Here is a 9,212-nt window from a genome sequence, read left to right on the forward strand (position 1 = left end):
TGTTTTCACACATTGCCAATGACTTCAGTTAGTAGTCTATAGTACATCAAATCAAATAGAAGGGACGTTAAACAAACTGAAGTCGTCTTAATTCAAAATGGAATTATTATTATAATATGAAGTGTTAATAGTTTTATTTCGTTCATGTGCGTGCACGTTTCTTAGGTGAAACAACACTTCATTCCTATTGACTATTTTTACAGACATGCTGGTGATTGGGGAAACATTGCGAGTGACAACAATGGCAACATAGACATGAAAATGACGGACCACAGCTGCAACCTTGTCGGAGTCCATTCTATCATCGGCAGGGGCATTGTGGTATGTGTAGTTACGTCTCTCTGCACACCCCCCCCCCCCCCCCCCCCCACCCTCTTCTCCCAGCCCTTACCCTCACGGGCTGCACGGTCTTCTAATTCGATTAAGCATAAAGCAGAATCGATTGAAATATTGGCTTATATTATACAAATACATAACAAATAGTTGCTTCATGCAGTTGACAATAATATCTTCATTGAGTCACGTTTTATGCATGGGAGTTTTGTTTATTGATGGGTAGGTTTAGGCACAAGATAATAAATTATAATTCCATTTACATGCCCCAAATACAGCTTAAGTGAATGAGCATGGCGCTACATTGTTATTATCTCGTTCAGTGGATCAGTGTACACTCGATTTTCATTCTCAGCTTCCTGGGGTTCATACAATCGATAGCAAAGTTACTTCTCTTCTTCTCTGCTCATATCTCAGATCCATCAAAACGAGGATGACCTTGGCCTTGGTGGCGTTCCTGCCAGTCTAAAGACCGGAAACGCCGGAGGAAGACTCGCTTGTTGTCCCATCGTGTGGTCCGATGACAACGATTGGCGAACCTAATTTCATTTTTAATGTATAATTATTACCTTCTGAAATATAAGTATTGCATTTGGAAATAGCAGTATTGTTTTCTTAAATATATTCAGGAATGAAAGATGTAGGGCGGTGAAGTTGACATTTTGTACTGTCGAAAGCGTGTAATTTACTGTTGTAATATGGCATCATTGTTAACTGATGTGTTGGATATTTTTTTATGTAAGCTGAGGAATCTTGACAAGCAGCCTGAGGTAACATTTTGTCCATGACATCAACAGTTGTATATCGAGACTGGCTTTGATATTCGTATGCCTTTCACTGTTGGTCAGAATTGGTCCCCAATACACCACGTTTGTCATGTGAGCTGATACATGGGAATCGGATGTTTACAAAGTGCGGCATGTGTTACTGTACGTTATGGTGCCAACCACTTGCGAGGACTCAGTTTTGTACTTGCCTTTGCATGCGTTTGTGACGGGTGACACCGGTGGGGGCGTAGTACACTCAGCTTTCCGCGAACGCCTGGTATCATCACTATATATTTGATAGTGATTCATATACGCATGATCATAATATCGGAATCGTATAATTGACTCTGCTTTTAGCAGAGTTGTCTTTTTAATGAAATGGATTTTTTTGGGGTCGTTGTTATTGTGATATAGCTACTCTCTGATATCGCTGATTGAGGGGCATATTACATTCAACCATTTACTGTAATCCTTCTGGTGAATGCCTGTATATTTGAAAAGATGCAATGCCGCTTATTGCAGGAATAAATCGCAGAATGGACGTCCGTGCGCAAAACATTCATAAAGACGACAATGCCCTTTCATTAATCATAAGAATCACTGCTAAAAACAGATTTCACTACTATTCCTAAAAATGTGTTTCTGAAGCACAATCAAATATTGATGACACAAGGTGTTTGCGAAAAGATGATCGTATCCTGCCCCACCGATGGCACCATTACAGACACATGCAAAGGCAAGTCAATTGTATACCTGAAAAACGGGAATATTTAAAAAATAACTAGGGAATTGTATCAGACATCATTTTCGTCACTGATGCGTCAAATTTGAAATCTCCTCCACAGGTCTGCAATAAAACATTTTGAAAGTTTTACTTAGGCCTTGAAAGTTGCAGCTGTGAGTCGAACTCAATGGGACCACTAAATTTAGTTCGTTATAACCGTAGTTCGTTATAAGCATATATACAGCATAACTACAGCAAACAGTCGGGACAAATAAGTAAGTTCGTTATATCCGTCAGTTCGTTATAAGCGTGTTCGTTATAAACGTAGTTTACTGTATTTGAAATTGATAGCACCTCAAAAGTTGTGAAATGCAGACACCAAAGGATGGATCTGATGGAATAATGCTCGACATTAAGGGAAAGTTGACATTTGGAAAGTTGAAGTCCTCCTCTTGTGATACAGTCTTGTAGGTAGCAATTATCACTCGGAATTTTTAGGCATATTACTATAAAGAAAATGGAATTACAAATATTTTATCACGTTACATGCCACGTGTTAAGAGAGTTAAAAAAAGGGGTATTACAAAACAGACCATGTTCCAGTATCTCAAACCTGCCAAGAGTCAAATCGATAACGCACATCGGACATGACCAGGGACCAGTATATCTCACTGCGCTGCTCAGATAGAGTTAGGCAAACAAATTTAAGACGTTAATACCTTTATCTGTATCAACAGCTGTTTATCATCCATATTATCAATTCACACGTACCACGTATACATTCGTGGCACAATCATAACCGGTTAGCTATTATTCTTACTATACTTCACTCATAAACACCTCTCGTCTCTTCTATGACTAGACTAGGTAGGTAAAATCAGCGAGCGGGAATTAGCTATTTGACAATCACTGAAAGATATCACATATATATTCTTTATTCCTCCATAGGAGAGTTACAAACATATAAATACAGTATTTACAAGTGTACGAAAACAGGCATTTTTATGTTAAGTCTATCCCTGCTCACATGTCAGAACATATAATGTTTCTTCACAAGGTCTATATATTTCTTCAATTGGAAGAGACCTATGACTGCAGCTTTTGCAAAGTTCTCTACCATCTCTGGACTTGCTGGGATCGGGGGCGTACATGCTAGGAGACAGCAAACTAACTCAATTTCCTGCTTGTTATGAAGAGCCACGCTGACTTCCACTGGACAAGTGTCGACTATGCTACACCACAAACTGTCTCTGAGTTGCTCTGTCTGTGGACATATACACACAACATGGACGAGCAAGTCCTGGTGGGCAAACATACACATGTCACACACTCCCTGGACTTTCCCAGGTCTCCAGACTGCGCACAAGTGGATCACGAAGGTTGCAGCTTGTTTCAGATCTGGGTTTCTTCTAGCAATTTCCCATGCTTTGTGAGGGGAGATAACCGGATGAATTTGTTTAAAATGCATTAGGTCTGGATCAGAGTTTATGCGTTTTCTCCAGGTTTCAAGATCATTCGCTTTAATGGCATCTTTCACAATTTTCTTCCAGGTATGACAGCTGGGGAATGTACCATGGGTACTAAAGCTGCTCAAGAATTGCTCAAGATTATATTTAGACATAATACGTTTAATGTCAGGAACATAACCCAGGGAAGTGGTAGAGCAATAGTAATTTGAGAGGGAAAGCCTAGTACTGAAAATTCTTCTCGGAAGGAACGTTATTCTACTATTGCATAGGTTCCCTAGAAACAGAAGTTTTCTCTTGTCTATTTCAGATTCCAAGGGGGTCCATCCAATTAGGGCATTACAAATATCAGTCCGTGTGCTTCAAAGGGAGACCTTGTGCAATTTTTAATGCAGCTCTCTGGGCACGCTCTACAGATAACAGTTCAGCTTTGCTTAAGCCACACCACAATTCACATCCATACAGGGCTCTTGGTACACAGACGCTCTTTAAGATGTTGGAACTCACCAGAGGGTTCAGTCCTCTTACGTGGACTCCTGTTCTTAACAACGCCATTGTGGTAGACCTCATCTTTGAGCAGGCATCTAATGTCCGTTCCCAGGAGCTGTATTCCGAGTCAAGTAAAATTCCAACATGTTTAATTTCTCTTGTAGTAGTGATTTCTTGACCATACAATGTTATATTGATGTTAGCGGCACTTGATGGGCCAAAGGTCAATAATTTGCTCTTTGACGGAGAAAATGTAAACCTCCATTGCCCACTGTATGTTTCACAAATAGACACCATTTCTTGAAGATGTGCTGGCACTGGAGAGATCAAAGTGATATCGTCAGCTTGGGTGGGAGCAGTAATGCTGACGTCCAGTACAACAGATCCCTTCTTACTCCTAACTAAGTTTCGCAAGAGCTCATCTATATACAGTAGGTATAGTTTTGCAGATAAAATGCTCCCTTGTCGAACACCTCTGTGAAGTTGAAACCAGTATGACTTCTCGTTGTTTGCTAAAACGCAACTTCTCATATCCGTGTAAATATGATCAAAAATTGTCCAGAGCGGATGTGGCACTTCCATATAGTAGAGTTTCAGGAGAAGGCCAGGCTGGTAGACAGTGTCGAAGGCCTTAGAGCTATCAAGGAATGCTACATGAACTACATCAGAACGCTCTGAGTAATGGTAAGCTGTTTCTTGTACCAGAAATGATGTGTGGATTGATGACATTCCTTTTTGGAAACCAAACTGTTGATTGCATGGGAAGGAGTCAGAATCTGTGATCTGTGGAAGTCTTTTAGATAGCACAAGTTCAAACACTTTAAATATAACTGGAAGGAGTGTCACGCCTCTATAAGAGTCTGGAGACATTTTAGATTTATCTCCGCCTTTAAATATGGGTACTATAACCCCATTCTTCCAATCTCTTGGGATATATCCTGATTGTAATATGAGATTGAATAGTAAAGCAAGACATCTTGATAAATATTTTCCCCCATACTTCAAGTGTTCATAGGTGATTTTGTCTGCACCTGCTGCCTTGTTGTTTTTAAGTGAGAGGCACAAGCGAAATACCTCCTCCTGTGAAGTAAATAGAAGTTCAGCCTTGTTACCTTCTGCTTGGATTGTTTGACGTATTTTCTCAACTTCTTTGTCAATGCCCCCTTTGAATTCATCATTATAATGTGGTTCAGATTTGTCCATAAATACATCTTTGAGATGGTCTGCAAGGGCATTGCATATCTGTCTGGGGTGTCGGACCTGTTTGTTTTTAATATTCAAACATGAGATCTGTTGTTTCCTTTTTCCTCGTCGTAGCAGGGCCCAGAAGAGCTTCTGGTCAACGTCACTTATCTCGTCGAGCTTGTTAAACTCTTCAGCCTCAAACTTCTGGGCAGCAGTCTTGAGTGCGTTTCTAAAGGAGTCTTTCGTTTCCTTATATTGTTTGAACTCTTCATGATCCATTCCCCTTGGACGTCCATTCTTAATCAATATATCTCTGCGCATCATCATAGCATGGTGATGTTCTCTCACTGCACCTTTCCAATATGGCTTTAAGTGCTTAGAGAATTTGGATTGTGGAATAAATTGATCTGATGATGTGATAATACAGCGAACTATATTGGCGTAAAATGTTTCAACAGTTTCTGAACTACACCCCTGCTTTGGAAGAGAGACTGACCACAGCAGGTTGGAGACGCTAGTGGTGTAATCCTTTAGGGTGCCATCCCTTATGACCTTTTCCCAGGACGGCTTGGAGAAGTGAGGTTGACTGTCTTCTTCTTCAATGATGCTGTTAATCAAGGAGCATATTACTGGGTGATGATCAGAGATATTATAGGGATTATCTCCCTTCACTTGCACAAATGTCGTCAGTTCAGATAACTCCTCAGGAATCAGAATATAATCAATTGCCGACTGTGGTCCACCATCATAAGCTTGGAATGTAAAGATTGGACCTCTGCAATCATTCCGCATATTGACAGGTACTAGACTATGTTGTTTGATAAAATCGGTGAGGGCTTTACCTCTCTGGTCAAGTTTCTTGCAATATCTTGGTCCACATAGTCCTGCATTGAAGTCACCAAGGAGGATAACTTGTCCCCTGAGAGCGTATGCTTCATAAATGTCCTGCAGTTGTTGGAGATAGTGCCGGAACACTTCTAGTGATCTGTTTGAGGGAGGTAAGTATACCGAGAACAAGTAAGTAAAGCTAGTATCTTGGTTGATGAGCTCTATCCCTGTTATCCGACCACTATCACAGTCCAGTGTCAGTTCAGATATATACTTATGGAGCCTTTTATGGCACAGTATGGCAGTGCCTCCACTTGAGCACGCACTGTAAGTGTGGTGTTGCTGCTCTGGAGCTGGGCTAGCAATATTAAAGTAGTTTTCATTAAGGACATCCATAAAAGACAAGTTGTACTGTCTAAGTTGGTGATCTGCAATGGCACATATGTCAATACAATGCTCAGATAAACACTTGTTGAGGTAAGGCACGCTCGACATGATTCCCCTTGCGTTCCAGCACATCATATTAAGTCTATTGCTTCTGTTCATAAGTTTGATGTTCATGTGTTCCTTCTCTGGTGTGGATCTTTTGCCAGAATTGTTCTCTAGAGAGCCATGGCTTGACGATAATGTCCACCGGCCAAAATGAAGAGTCTTCAAGTCTTTCTTTATCTCGCATCAGGACATTTACTTGTGCTGATGCAAATCTTCTCTCTGGGCGGTTGAAGAATCTCAAAAAGGTTATAGTAACTTGTCTTTGGTCCAAATATTGTTTCAAAGAGTCCACTGTATTGGATTTGTTAATGCCACCTATATAGAAGCGTGATGTCCTTACCCTTGGAGGAGCAGCACATAATTCCTGTGGAACATCACGTGTTGCTGCACATTGGTCTCTGCCTACGATGGTTTTGATGAGCGATGATGTCTCCTTTGTCTCTGTTAATAAAGGTCCAGCTTGTGCAGGTAGGGACGGGACAGGTCCAGTTGGCGTCTTGGTTCTGCCTGGTATTGATTGTAGGCGCTCACTGTATGTTGGGATATGTGCAGGTCCTGAGACTACCACAGGTATGAACGACGGTTGAGTCACAGGCTGTGTCTGTATATTGTTGCATTCTTGATTGTTCATTCCAGATGTGGGTGACACAGGTGGCTGTGCTGTGGTTTCAATCAGAGTGACGTCGCCTGTCTTCTTCGCAGCAATATCCTGGTTAGATTGTACGGCTTTGTCAACCCATTCCTTTTTAGTCATATACTTATAGTTTGAAGTTTGCTTCAACTGCTTTTCAAGGGCCACGAGTTTCTTCTTAAACTCGTCCATACTGTGTTTTGTTGATCTGTGAGACTTGTCGACTTCAGATAAATCGTTCTCCAGTGAGTTCATTCCATTTGTCAGCAAGGTAACTTTGGACTTTAAGTTGGCAATACCTAGACTTCTGTCGTCGGAGAACCGCGTTATTTCCAAACTTTTCTCTTCAAGTTTCATGTTTGCATCACTCACTGTCTTTCGCAGATCAGTTAATCGCTTGTCAATTTTTGTGTTTGCGTGTGATAGTTTTTCCATACACTTCTTACAGTCAGATATATCTAAGACAATTCTCTCTTGTAATGTAGCGCATTTCTCTCTATCTGCCTTAAGCGATGAGACTTCAATTTGAACTGATTGTAATTGTGATATGCATTCCTGTACTTCTGACCGTCTATCTGTATTTTCCTTGCGCATGCGCTCTATGGCCTTCACGGTGTTTTGTCTTAATTTCTCCATATGTTCTCGCGTTTTCTCAATTTCGTTCTTTGCATAATCACGATCACTTGCCAATTGTGTGTTGTCTTTTTGTAGTTGTGTAACGTTCCTGTTAAGGCAATCAATTTCCTGAATGAACTCGCCTCTCAAGTCAGCCAGGTCACGCTCGAACTTAGCCATTGTCTCTTTAATTGGTCCCACTGTCTCTGATTGCTGGGCTTCTCCAACACTCTCTCGTACACCTTTCTTCTTGTGTCCAGATAAAACTTCAAATAAATCGTCATTGTAATTTCCAAGGTAGCCTCTGAATAATACAAAGTTATCTCTTGCTAGTTTTCTCGACAAAGTTTCTCCAAATCTCGATCTTCTATCCATTCTTCTCTTCAAGGAGCCTGTGGGGTGAGGAAAATCTTCACGCTGTTTACACATATTCAGTAAGACATGGCGCAGAGCATCTAACTCAATGGTGCTATTGTTCGCCCTTTCTACCAGCTTTGACACAAAATCGTCTTTTGGAACCGAGGACAGGTCTGACATGAGATAATCAATAAGTTCTGAATATCCTCTCTGGTTGTGCAACTCCGGTGTGACAACATATTCACACTCACCACTAATGACTGTCCCGTCGCCCGAGAGGGGAATCCCAACATTGTAAGTTTCTTCAAAAACGTGTGCGTCAAAAGTTTGCAACGAATTATCAAGCACTTCTCTGTCATATAACTGACCTTTAAGCACACTTTGTGAACTTCCTTCATCCATATCGCCATTCAACACACGATTTGAATCAGAGAGCAGCGAGCTTAGGTCTGCACCCGACGCCATTTTTTTTTTTCAATTCACACGTACCACGTATACATTCGTGGCACAATCATAACCGGTTAGCTATTATTCTTACTATACTTCACTCATAAACACCTCTCGTCTCTTCTATGACTAGACTAGGTAGGTAAAATCAGCGAGCGGGAATTAGCTATTTGACAATCACTGAAAGATATCACATCACCGTTGAACATGAAGCTCTACTTAAACGTCTTGGACAAAATCCCTTGTTTCTATTTTGTGAATCAGTTATTCGTATGCATAAAGAAACAAATCACACCCCCCCCAAAAAAACCCATTATAGACGCAACATATATTTCTACATGACGTCATTTTGTAGACTAAATCAAGAGCATTGTGCCGGTGAAGATCCGGGTTAGACTGTCTTCAGCAACCCATGCTTGCCATAAGAGGCGACTATGCTTATTGTAAGAGGAGACTAACGGGATCATGTCGTCAGGCTCGATGACAATTTCGTAGATCGATGCTCATGATATCAATCACTGTATTGCCTGGTCCGGATTCGATTATTTACAGACCGCCATCGTATGGCTCGAATATCAAAAACAAACAAACAAACAAGCATTGGATGTAGTATTTTCATCATATCTTACATTAAAACTATAGCTTCTGATTGGTTACGGAGCGGGCAATTATTTTATATATAACTATATAACATAGACCGCTGAGAAATCAATCGGAGCAAATGTAAGGTGACTTGCTTACCTCTCATAAGTATTGTCGAGTCTCTGAAATGAACCGATGTTTATCCAAATGCATTGAGAAAAGGAAAGTAACTTGGTTTGTTTGTGTCGCCTGCCACGATGTTTTGCTAACTGAGTGTAACTGCGGACTCATATTTC

Source organism: Haliotis rufescens, unplaced genomic scaffold (assembly GCF_023055435.1).
Source record: "Haliotis rufescens isolate VD_foot unplaced genomic scaffold, xgHalRufe1.0.p SCAF_23, whole genome shotgun sequence".
Taxonomy (NCBI): Eukaryota; Metazoa; Mollusca; class Gastropoda; order Lepetellida; family Haliotidae; genus Haliotis; species Haliotis rufescens.